We start from the raw sequence: 9,459 nt of genomic DNA, 5'->3' as shown, positions 1-9,459 counted from the left end.
GAGAAGATCCGACCTGTATCTTGGTGGGGTGACCCGGTATGGCATCCATTTTGTAAACCGGTGTCTGCAGCCATGGCCTGTGTTGGTTTCTCTTTGCATGTTCATATACAGCAAAATATGAGCCCTAAAAGTTCTACTATACACCCAATTGGATTCTTCAATTTTTAGCTTACAACAACATCAACATACCCATTATAATCCCACAAGTGGGGTCTGGGAAAAGGTTTCATACTATGAACGACTCTACTGGGGATTGAACCAAGAATCTCTGGTTTCGTAGACCAGCGCCTTATCCATTGAGGGGGAAAAAAATTTAAAACCAGCACAAAATAGGGACAAAAGTGCAAATGACCTAATTTTTGCCCTTCAAATGGGTGTTTGATGTTGATTGATTTTAAAAAATGGGTTGTGATGATGAATTTGCTTCTTTCTGGGCTAATAATCTACTTCACTCACTGCGTTGAGAAGTTCCAGACCCGTATCTTTAATCATCCATTTTGCAACCGGTGTCTTGCAGCCATGGCATGTGTTGCTTTCTCTTTGCATGTTCATACACAGCAAAATCTGAGCCCTAAAAGTTCTGGCTAAAAAATGAGGTAATCGGAGAAAAAATGGGATTTTTCGGGGTGGTTGACTATCTCTTGTATGCCTATGATTTTTTCTTAGCTCTAATCAACAGCCCTATTAGCAAATTTATGAGGTCTCTGTGTGTGTGTGTGTGTGTGTTGTATGTCTCTTTCTGTCTCTCTCTCTGTGACTACTTTGCTCCTGCATGGCTGCTTTTTCAGGCAAAGCAGCAGCAAAAGCATTTAGAAATGGAGATTCAGCCTAGTCTGAAGAACGGAATAGGGCCAAAAATACCCCTCTACTATGAAGAATGAGGCCAACAGAGAGAAAATGGAATTCTTGGAGGGTGGTTGCCCCCTCTGTTTGGCCTATGATTTCCCTATAAACAAAATCAACAACCCTCTTCAGAAGTACTAGTACTCTTTGCTGTTTCCTCTGAGCTTTAGACCAAACATCCATCTAATATTAGTTTATGTTTGTTAAATATCTCGAAATTGTCCAAATGCCTACTTGTGGGAAAGTTTCCATCTTTCAAAAGAGGCTGTGATGATATGCTTATGACAGAACCCTCACCGTAGTTAGCCCAGAAATGAAGAATGAGACATCACCGAGATGGGATTTTCTGTAAAGGGTGGTTGCCCCTCTCTGCTTTGTCCATGATTTCTTCTCCATTCATAAAAAACCAACAGCCCTTTGAGAAAATAGAAAAGAGACTATGAGCCTGTTTGGATGGGCTTAAAAAAAGCAGCTTATTTTCAGCTTATAAGCCAAAAAAAATAAAATAAGTTGGGGGCTTATTTTAAGCACAAAATGGCTTGTAAGCTGGCCAACCAAACACTCAAAAAAGCTGAAAACAGCTTAGCAACTTATAAGCTAAGCCAAACGGGCTTATGTATGAGAAAAAAGAAAAGAGACTATGTATGGGTTTGACCATAGATTCCAAATATTTTTTTGCTTCTGCTACTACTACTACTACAGCTGATTTTCTCAAATATCCACTTTTTAAGAGTTCGGAACCTAAATGACGTGAAAAAAATGGGCTGTGGTGATGATTTGCTTCTTTTTGGGCTAATAATCTACTTTACTCACTGCGTTGAGAAGATCCGACCTGTATCTTGGCGGGGCGACCTGTTACAGTATCTATTGGCAAACCAGTGTCTGCAGCCATGGCGATGTCACTTTCTCTTTGATGTAAGTAGAACAGCAAAATCTGAGCCCTATCTGGAAAACCCAATTGGGTTTTTCAGTTTTTGTTGAATACCCATTTTGTTGATGCAGTTCTCCATCAATTTTTAGCTCAAAGTTGAGGTTATCGGAGAAAAAAGAGGATTTTTCAGGGTGGTTGACCATCTCCGATATGCCTATGATTTTATCTTAGCTCTAATCAACAGCCCTTTTAGCATAATATATATATATATATATATATATTTGCCCTTCAAATGGGGTGGTCTTTAATTTTTGCCCTTCAAATGGGCTGGTCTTTAATTTAATAGGGGCCAAAGTGCAAATGGCCCGTTTTATTTATGTTGATTGATCTGGAAAACTGGGCTGTGATGATGATTTACTTCTTTCTGGGCTGTAATCTACTTCATTGAGTTGAGAAAATCCGACCCGTATCTTGGCAGGGCGACCCGGTAAGGCATCCATTTGTGAACCGGTGTCTTGCAGCCATGGCGATGTCGCTTTCTCTCTGCATGTTTGTAGAACAGCAAAATCTGAGCCCTTAAGTGTACGGCAACCATTTGATGATGGTCTTGAATGGATGGTCGCTCTCGGGAACAGAGATACCCATTTAGATTCTTCAGTTTTTCTTGAACACCCAATTTCAGATGCAATTCTCCCTCAAATTTTAGCTTAAAAATGAGGTAATCGGAGAAAAAAAGGGAATTTTTCTGGGTGGTTGACCATCTCCGACATGCCTATGATTTATTTTTTGATCTAATCAACAGCCCTTTTAATTTTTTTTTTTTTTTTTTTTGTTGATCAAGTAATAATTTTCATATAACTAGAGCAGAAAAAGAGCCCGTATACAAGAAGTTCTTAGAGAACAGCAAGACAAGGTTTCCTACAAAAGCCACCCAATCTTAAAAATATGGGAACCTCATGGCTGCACCAAAAAGAAATAAGAGCAAAAAGACTATTTCTCAGGAAAACAAAATCTCTCTTTGCCGTCACCCTATCTCCGACATGGTCCTATGATTTCAACATCCAATTTGCTTCTTCTCTTCCGTTTCTAGGGGCCCATCAACCATTGAGTTTAGTGCCCGGCATCACCCACTCAGATGCTATTAACGTGTTCTCCAGTCTATTTACACATGAAACACCAACGGACACAAGTGTTCTTCCTCTGTGTGTGTGTATATATGTATGAAGAAACAAACTTACCCCTCTCAACAGCCCTTTTAATATATGTATGAGGTTGTATATATATATATATGTATATATGTATGTATAATGTATTGTTTAGCCCAGAATTGAAGAATGAGACGTCTCAGAGAGAGATGGGATTTTCTGTAAAGGTTGGTTGCCCTTCTCTGTGATGTCCATGATTTCTTCTCCATTCATGAAAATCAACAACCCTTTGAGAAAAAAAAAAAAAAAAAAAAAAAAAATGTCAAAAGGGACTATATGATCTTGAGCTCTTCCTTTTCTGCTTCTGCTGCTAGTACAGCTGATATTCACAAATAGCCACTTTTATGTCCCTGTAAAATACAAGGTAGAAATGACACAATAAGGTAGCTGCTTTGATGGGTGATTTACAAGAATATCCTTCATTGGTGTAATTCCATGCTTTTAATGGTGCTAAGGGCACAAGAGAACTGATGTTGATTGATATGAAAAAATGGGCTGTGATTATGATTTGCTTCTTTCTGGGCTAATAATCTACTTTACTGCGTTGAGAAAATCCGACCTGTATCTTGGCGGGTCACCTGGTATGGCATCCATTTGCAAACCGGTGTCTGAAGCCATGGCGTGTGTTGCTTTCTCTTTGCATGTTCTTATACCGCAAATTCTGAGTCCTAAAAGTTTTAGCTAAAAATGAGGCATTTGGAGAAAAATTAGGATTTTTCAGGGTGGTTCACCATCTTCGGTATGCCAATGATTTTTTCTTAGCTCTAATCAACAACCCTTTTCGCAGATGTATGTTGTGTCTCTGTATATATACACACACACACCTGTCCTCTATCTGTGACTGTTTTGCTCCTGCGTGGCTGGTTTTTCAGGCAAAGTACATAGAAAAATGGAGGTTCAGTCTATAGTATGAAGAACGGAAAAGGGCCAAATATACCCCTGTACTACGAAAATGAGGCCACAGAGAAAAGGGAATTCTTGGAGGGTGGTTGCCCCCTCTGTTTGGCCTATGATTTCACCATAAACAAAATCAACAACCCTCTTCAGAAGTACTAGTACTGTTTTCTGTTTTCTCTGAGCTAAGACCAAACATCCTCTAATTTGAGCTTATGTTTGTTAAAAATTGCTCGAAATTGTCCAAATGCCTACTTGTGGGAAAGTTTCCATGTTTCAAAAGAGGCTGTGATTATAATGCTTATGGTAGAACCCTCACCATAGTTTAGCCCAGAAAGGAAGAATGAGACAGCAGAGAGAGATGGGACTTTCTGTAAAGGGTGGTTGCCCCTTCTCTGCTATGTCCATGATTCTTCTCCATTCATTAAAAACCAACAGCCCTTTCAGAAGAAAAATAAAACAAGAACCTTAATTTTCGTATATATATGCTTCTTCCAATTTCTGCTTCTGCTTTTACTACTATAGCTGATTTTTAGCAAATTGTCACTTTTATGTCCCTGTAAAATACAAGGTAGATATGACACAACAAGGTAGCCGCTTTTAATGGTTCATTTACAAGTATCTTGATTGATCTGAAAAAATGGGCTGTGATGACGATTTGCTTCTTTCTGGGCTATAATCTACTTCACTGCGTTTAGAAAATCCAACCCGTATCTTGGTGGGCCGACCCGTACGGCATCAATTCCAAGCTGGTGTCTTGCACCCATAGCATTTGTAGAACAGCAAAATCTGAGCCCTAAAGTGTACGGCAACCATTTGATTATCTTGAATCGATGGTCGTTGTTAGGAACTGAGATGCCCAATTAGGTTCTTCAGTTTTTCCTGAACACCCAATTTCAGATGCAATTCTCCATCAAATTTTAGCTAAAAAATAAGGTAATCGGAGAAAAAAGGGGATTTTTAAGGGTGGCTGACAATCTCTGGCATGCCTATGATTTCTTTTTTGCTGTAATCAACAGTCCTTTTAGCAGATGTATGAGGATATATACATATGAGATAATGGTCAAAAACACACCGGAACTATCTTTTTTTCGTGAGTTTTACACCCTAGCTATCAACTCTTCCCTTTTTCTACCTGAACTATCACCATCTATGTATTAAAATAACAACAAAAGTACTACAATGAAATGGAAAATGAAAATGATGTGGGCTGTGATGATAATTTTACTGAGTAAATGGAATCAGTGATTATTGTTTCAGGTCCGTATCTTGGCAGGGTGACCCGTATTATAGGGTTTGCAGTCATGGCGGTGTCTGGGGCTGTACAAAGAAAACTGACAAACTGCACCAAGGTAGAAATGACACAACAAGGTCAATGCTTTTAATGGGTGATCACAAGAATGTTCATGGATGTAATTTCCACACTTTTAAAAAATGGGTTGTGATGATGAATTTGTTTCTTTCTGGGCTAATAATCTACTTCACTCACTGCGTTAAGAAGTTCCAGACCCGTATCTTGGCGGGGCGACCCGGTACGGCATCCATTTGCAAATCGGTGTCTTGCAGCCATGGCGTGTGTTGCTTTCTCTTTGCATGTTCATATACAGAAAAATCTGAGCCCTAAAAGTTTTGGCTAAAAAATGAGGCAATCGGAGAAAAATGGAATTTTATGGGTGTTTGACCATCTCCTGTATGCCAATGATTTTCTTCTTAGCTCTAAACAATAGCCCTTTTAGCATATGTTTTCCTTCACCAATTTGCCCTTGGTCAGCCATGACAATAGGAAAAGAACTTGGGAATTGAGCATTGTGCTGTATATATGTAGTGTGTTAGGCAGAACCCTCATCATAATTTTAGCCCAGAAATGAAAATGAGAGACATCAGAGAGAAAATGGGATTTTCTGTAAAGGGTGGTTGGCCTTTCTACCATGTCCATGATTTCTTTTCTCCATTCATTAAAAAACCAACAGCCCTTTGAGAAAAAAGAGAAGATCAAGAAAATAAAAAAGAGACTGTATGTGAAAGTTACCAGTTTCAAAAAAAAAAGAGACTGTATGTGTTTGGCCATAGATTCCAAATATCTTTCTGCTTCTGCTACTACTATATCTGATTTCCGCACATATCCGCTTTTTAAGAGTTCGGAACCTAGATGACGTAAAAAAATGGGCTGTGACGATAATTTTACAGAGCAATTGGATCAAGCATTGTTGTTTTAGTCCCGTATCAAGGGGTGACCCGTATTATAGGGTTTGCAGCCATGGCAATGTCTAATAACTCAATGCCTCAGATAAGTTAAAGATCTGAGCCCACAACGAAGAACGAGGCCAACAGAGAGAAAATGGATTTCTTGGAGGGTGGTTGCCGTCTCTGAATGGCCTATGATTTTCCATCAACCAAACCCACAACCCTCTTTTCTGTGATGCTTATAGCAGCACTAGTAGTACTCCCTCTGTTCCAATTTACTTGTCTTGAAACTGTCCACAAATTGCTATAGAAAAGACCGCATCTTCCGCAAGAGGCAATGATGATATTGCTAAGCTGGCTTGAAAATCGGGGCATGGAGAATCCCAACTTGTATCTTGGAGGGGCAAACCCGGATTGTGCAGCCCGTTTCTTTTGCAGCCATGGCGTTGTCATCTGCTCTTTTGCCCTGTTTTTACACGGATCTGAGCCCCAATTTCCATCTAGTTCTTCTGGATATTCCAGGAGTCGAATTCAGGACCTCGTTGGGTTGAAATCCATGTCATTTTCATCTTAATATCAGCTCAAAGGATGAGGCATGTTGTTGTTGCTGCCAGGAATCAAGGTAAGAACAGGGAGAATTTAAGACTCTGATGGTGTTGCTTTTTTTTTTTTTGAGCAATTGGGTTGGCCTGAGATGATAAGAGCTGTATCTTGGTGGGGTAACGTGGGAAGGTTGCAGCCATGGTGGTTTCTGATTTAATCCAATGCCTGAATGTTATGTACATGATGTGCGTGTATCTTGTCTGTATACGACATACATACATATACAAACACACATACATACAGATCATGAGAAAATGCCAAAAATAGTCCCTTATCGAGGCAGTGATGATTATTCAATCTATCCTCCTGAGCTAGTAATTGAGCATACCTGAGCATAAATACAGATCTGAGCCTCAATTATAACTTATACAGTGAGACCTCTCTATAATAGCCAATCCTCTATCACTAACATTTTAATGTAACAGCCATGTTTTCTGCGAAGCCGATCATTAATGTAATGTTATATTATGTGTTCTTCATAGCAGCATTTTGGTATAGCAGCCAAAAAATATAGGGACAAACGATGCTGCTATAGAGAGGTTTGGTTGTATTTTACTTTTGGTATATTTGGTATGGAGGAAACTATTTCAGTGAAGCAGTCATTTCCACAAATAAGACCTTGACATGAGGCCCATAATTTTGGGAGGTCCAAAAGGATTAGGGCACTACAAATATGAAGCAGAAAGTGAAACGGAAATGGCAAAAATCTCATTAGTTTTAAGTCTGAGGCTGCTGGATTCAGAGAGTTGCGGGGGAGTTGTTTGAGTGGTTGCCCCTCTCTCATTCTTAGCAGCCAATGATCACTCAAAATTTCCCAATTTCAAACCGCTCTTTAGCAAAATAATTTCAATAAGGCAGTGATGATTTTCATTCTTTACTCATCAGATGGTTGAGCCTTGCTACATCTTGGCGTGGCAGCTTTTGGGCGTCTTATGGAATATTGGAGCTATTTTGGTTTCTGTGTCTCACAAAGGCTCCTTAAGCTTGCAGCCATGGCGGGTTTAGCTTATGTCCGAGAGAAGGCAAATCTGAGCCTCCTAAATATCTTTTAATGTTCAAAATGAGGCTTTTATGGAACTTGAGGAATGTTGAGATTTTCTAAGGGTGTTACTCCCTTCCTCTGAAGTTCAATTTAGCCAGTGAAAATCCCTATACCTATGTTACACAGAAAGCTTAACAGCCCTTTCATCGACAGAAATGCCAATTATGGTAATGAGGATAGCCATGTTTATGGTAGTAATAAGGAAAAGGCCAAATACATAGATACCCCTTAAACTTGGCACATTTTGTCGGTTAGTTTGCCTCTTAACTTGTCCGGGGAAATCCTTTTGTACTTGGATCCTAAACCCTAAACTTTGTGAACGAGGCTGTGATGATATTCCCAAGGAAGCTTGAAAATCAGATTTTTGAGCTGATTCGTATCTTGGCTAGGCAAAGGCAGGGGAATTGAGGTCGGTTCTTATGTGCCTCTCACAAAGGCATCTGCTTCTTGCAGCCCTGGTGGATTAGCCATTCTTCTGACAGATTTAAAGCAAATCTGAGCCTCTTTTGTGTTAAAAAAAATGAGGCTTTCTATAGAACTCAAGAAAGGTTGAAATTTTCTGAGGGTGGTTACTCTCTTTCTCTGAAGTTCAATTTAGCCAACTGAGCCTATGCTTCTGTTATAAAGAGAAAGTTTAACAGCCCTTCATCAGTAAATTGACAATTATGTTCTTGATGGTGATGATGATGATGATAGCCATGGTTATGGTGGAAAATACATTTTCGTCCCCCTTAAACTTTTCTGCTAAACCTGAACCCTAAACCCTAAACTTTGTGAATGAGGCTGTGATGATACTCCCAAGGAAGCTTGAAAATCAGATTTTTGAGCTGATTCGTATCTTGGCTAGGCAAAGGCAGGGGAATTTGTGAGGTTGGTTCTTATGTGCTCTCACAAAGGCGTCTGCTTTTTGCAGCCATGGTGGAGTAGCCCTTTTTCTGATTTACTTTTAGGCTAATCTGAGCCGCTTTTCTGTTAAGTTTAGTTCTACTATGAGTGGTCCTATCGTTTCATTCTGTTCATGTTCTTTCTTCTGGTTTTGAAGAATCCCATTTTTAAAAGAATTTTCTATGTATTCATCTCCACATGTTCCTAGAGAGAAATTATTAGGTACTGATATGAAATAAGTCCAAAGCTTTTATGTATGTGGATTTATGTACTGTCTGAGGCTAATTGTTGCTTAATTTATCTTGCGAAATATTCAAACTTTCATGCCTTGTTTTAATCTTCAAAAATCCCAAGTTTCAGAGGCAATGAAGATTATTCACAATGATAAAAGATTTAGAGTTTATTCATGGCTTGGCTTGGCAAGACCAATCGGAAGGTCTTTCTTATAAGGCAACAGATGATTGCAGCCATGGCAGTGTTAACTCTGCTCTTTCCTTTGATTAAATAGGCGAAAATCTGAGCCTCATCTTTGGTTTATTTACATTTTTTGACTAGTCTCTGTGAAATTGTTTGACTAGAAATATTTGAAGAGGTTATATGTTTGTCCAAATGATTTTGGAGCTGGATGTTAATCAGGGAAACTTTGCATGGTCCTTGAGACTCTTCACTCTTTGTTGTCTCCAATAATTTATTCCTATTCTGAGGGCTGAGGAGAAAAGTTCAAAACCTAAATAAGGATGTTTAAGTTTAAAAGAAACAGATTGTATTTTGAAATCAAATCAAATTGCTTTTTGGAAATTATAAAATAATTCTTTATCACTTTTTTAAAAACTCTTTTATGAGAAAGATTTGCTCAAACTTTAGTTTTTCTAGAATAGCACAGTATTGCATTTTCCATTCCCGATTAGTTCATTTGTTCGTGTTCTTATATA

The 9,459-nt window shown here is 38.9% G+C and overlaps 1 long non-coding RNA gene across 1 annotated transcript; it reads left to right on the top strand.

The window, feature by feature from the left end:
- Positions 1-2,941: 2,941 nt before the first annotated feature.
- LOC132030779 (uncharacterized) lies at positions 2,942-9,065 on the top strand. The gene is made up of 2 exons (XR_009408092.1): positions 2,942-3,968; positions 7,345-9,065. It is a non-coding gene; the product is annotated as an uncharacterized LOC132030779 (long non-coding RNA).
- The last annotated feature ends 394 nt before the right edge of the window (positions 9,066-9,459 follow it).

The sequence above is a fragment of the Lycium ferocissimum genome, chromosome 9 (genome assembly GCF_029784015.1).
Source record: "Lycium ferocissimum isolate CSIRO_LF1 chromosome 9, AGI_CSIRO_Lferr_CH_V1, whole genome shotgun sequence".
Classification (NCBI taxonomy): Eukaryota; Viridiplantae; Streptophyta; class Magnoliopsida; order Solanales; family Solanaceae; genus Lycium; species Lycium ferocissimum.
The sequence above is the reverse complement of the archived record's forward strand: the minus strand, read 5'-3'. Positions and strand labels throughout refer to the sequence as shown.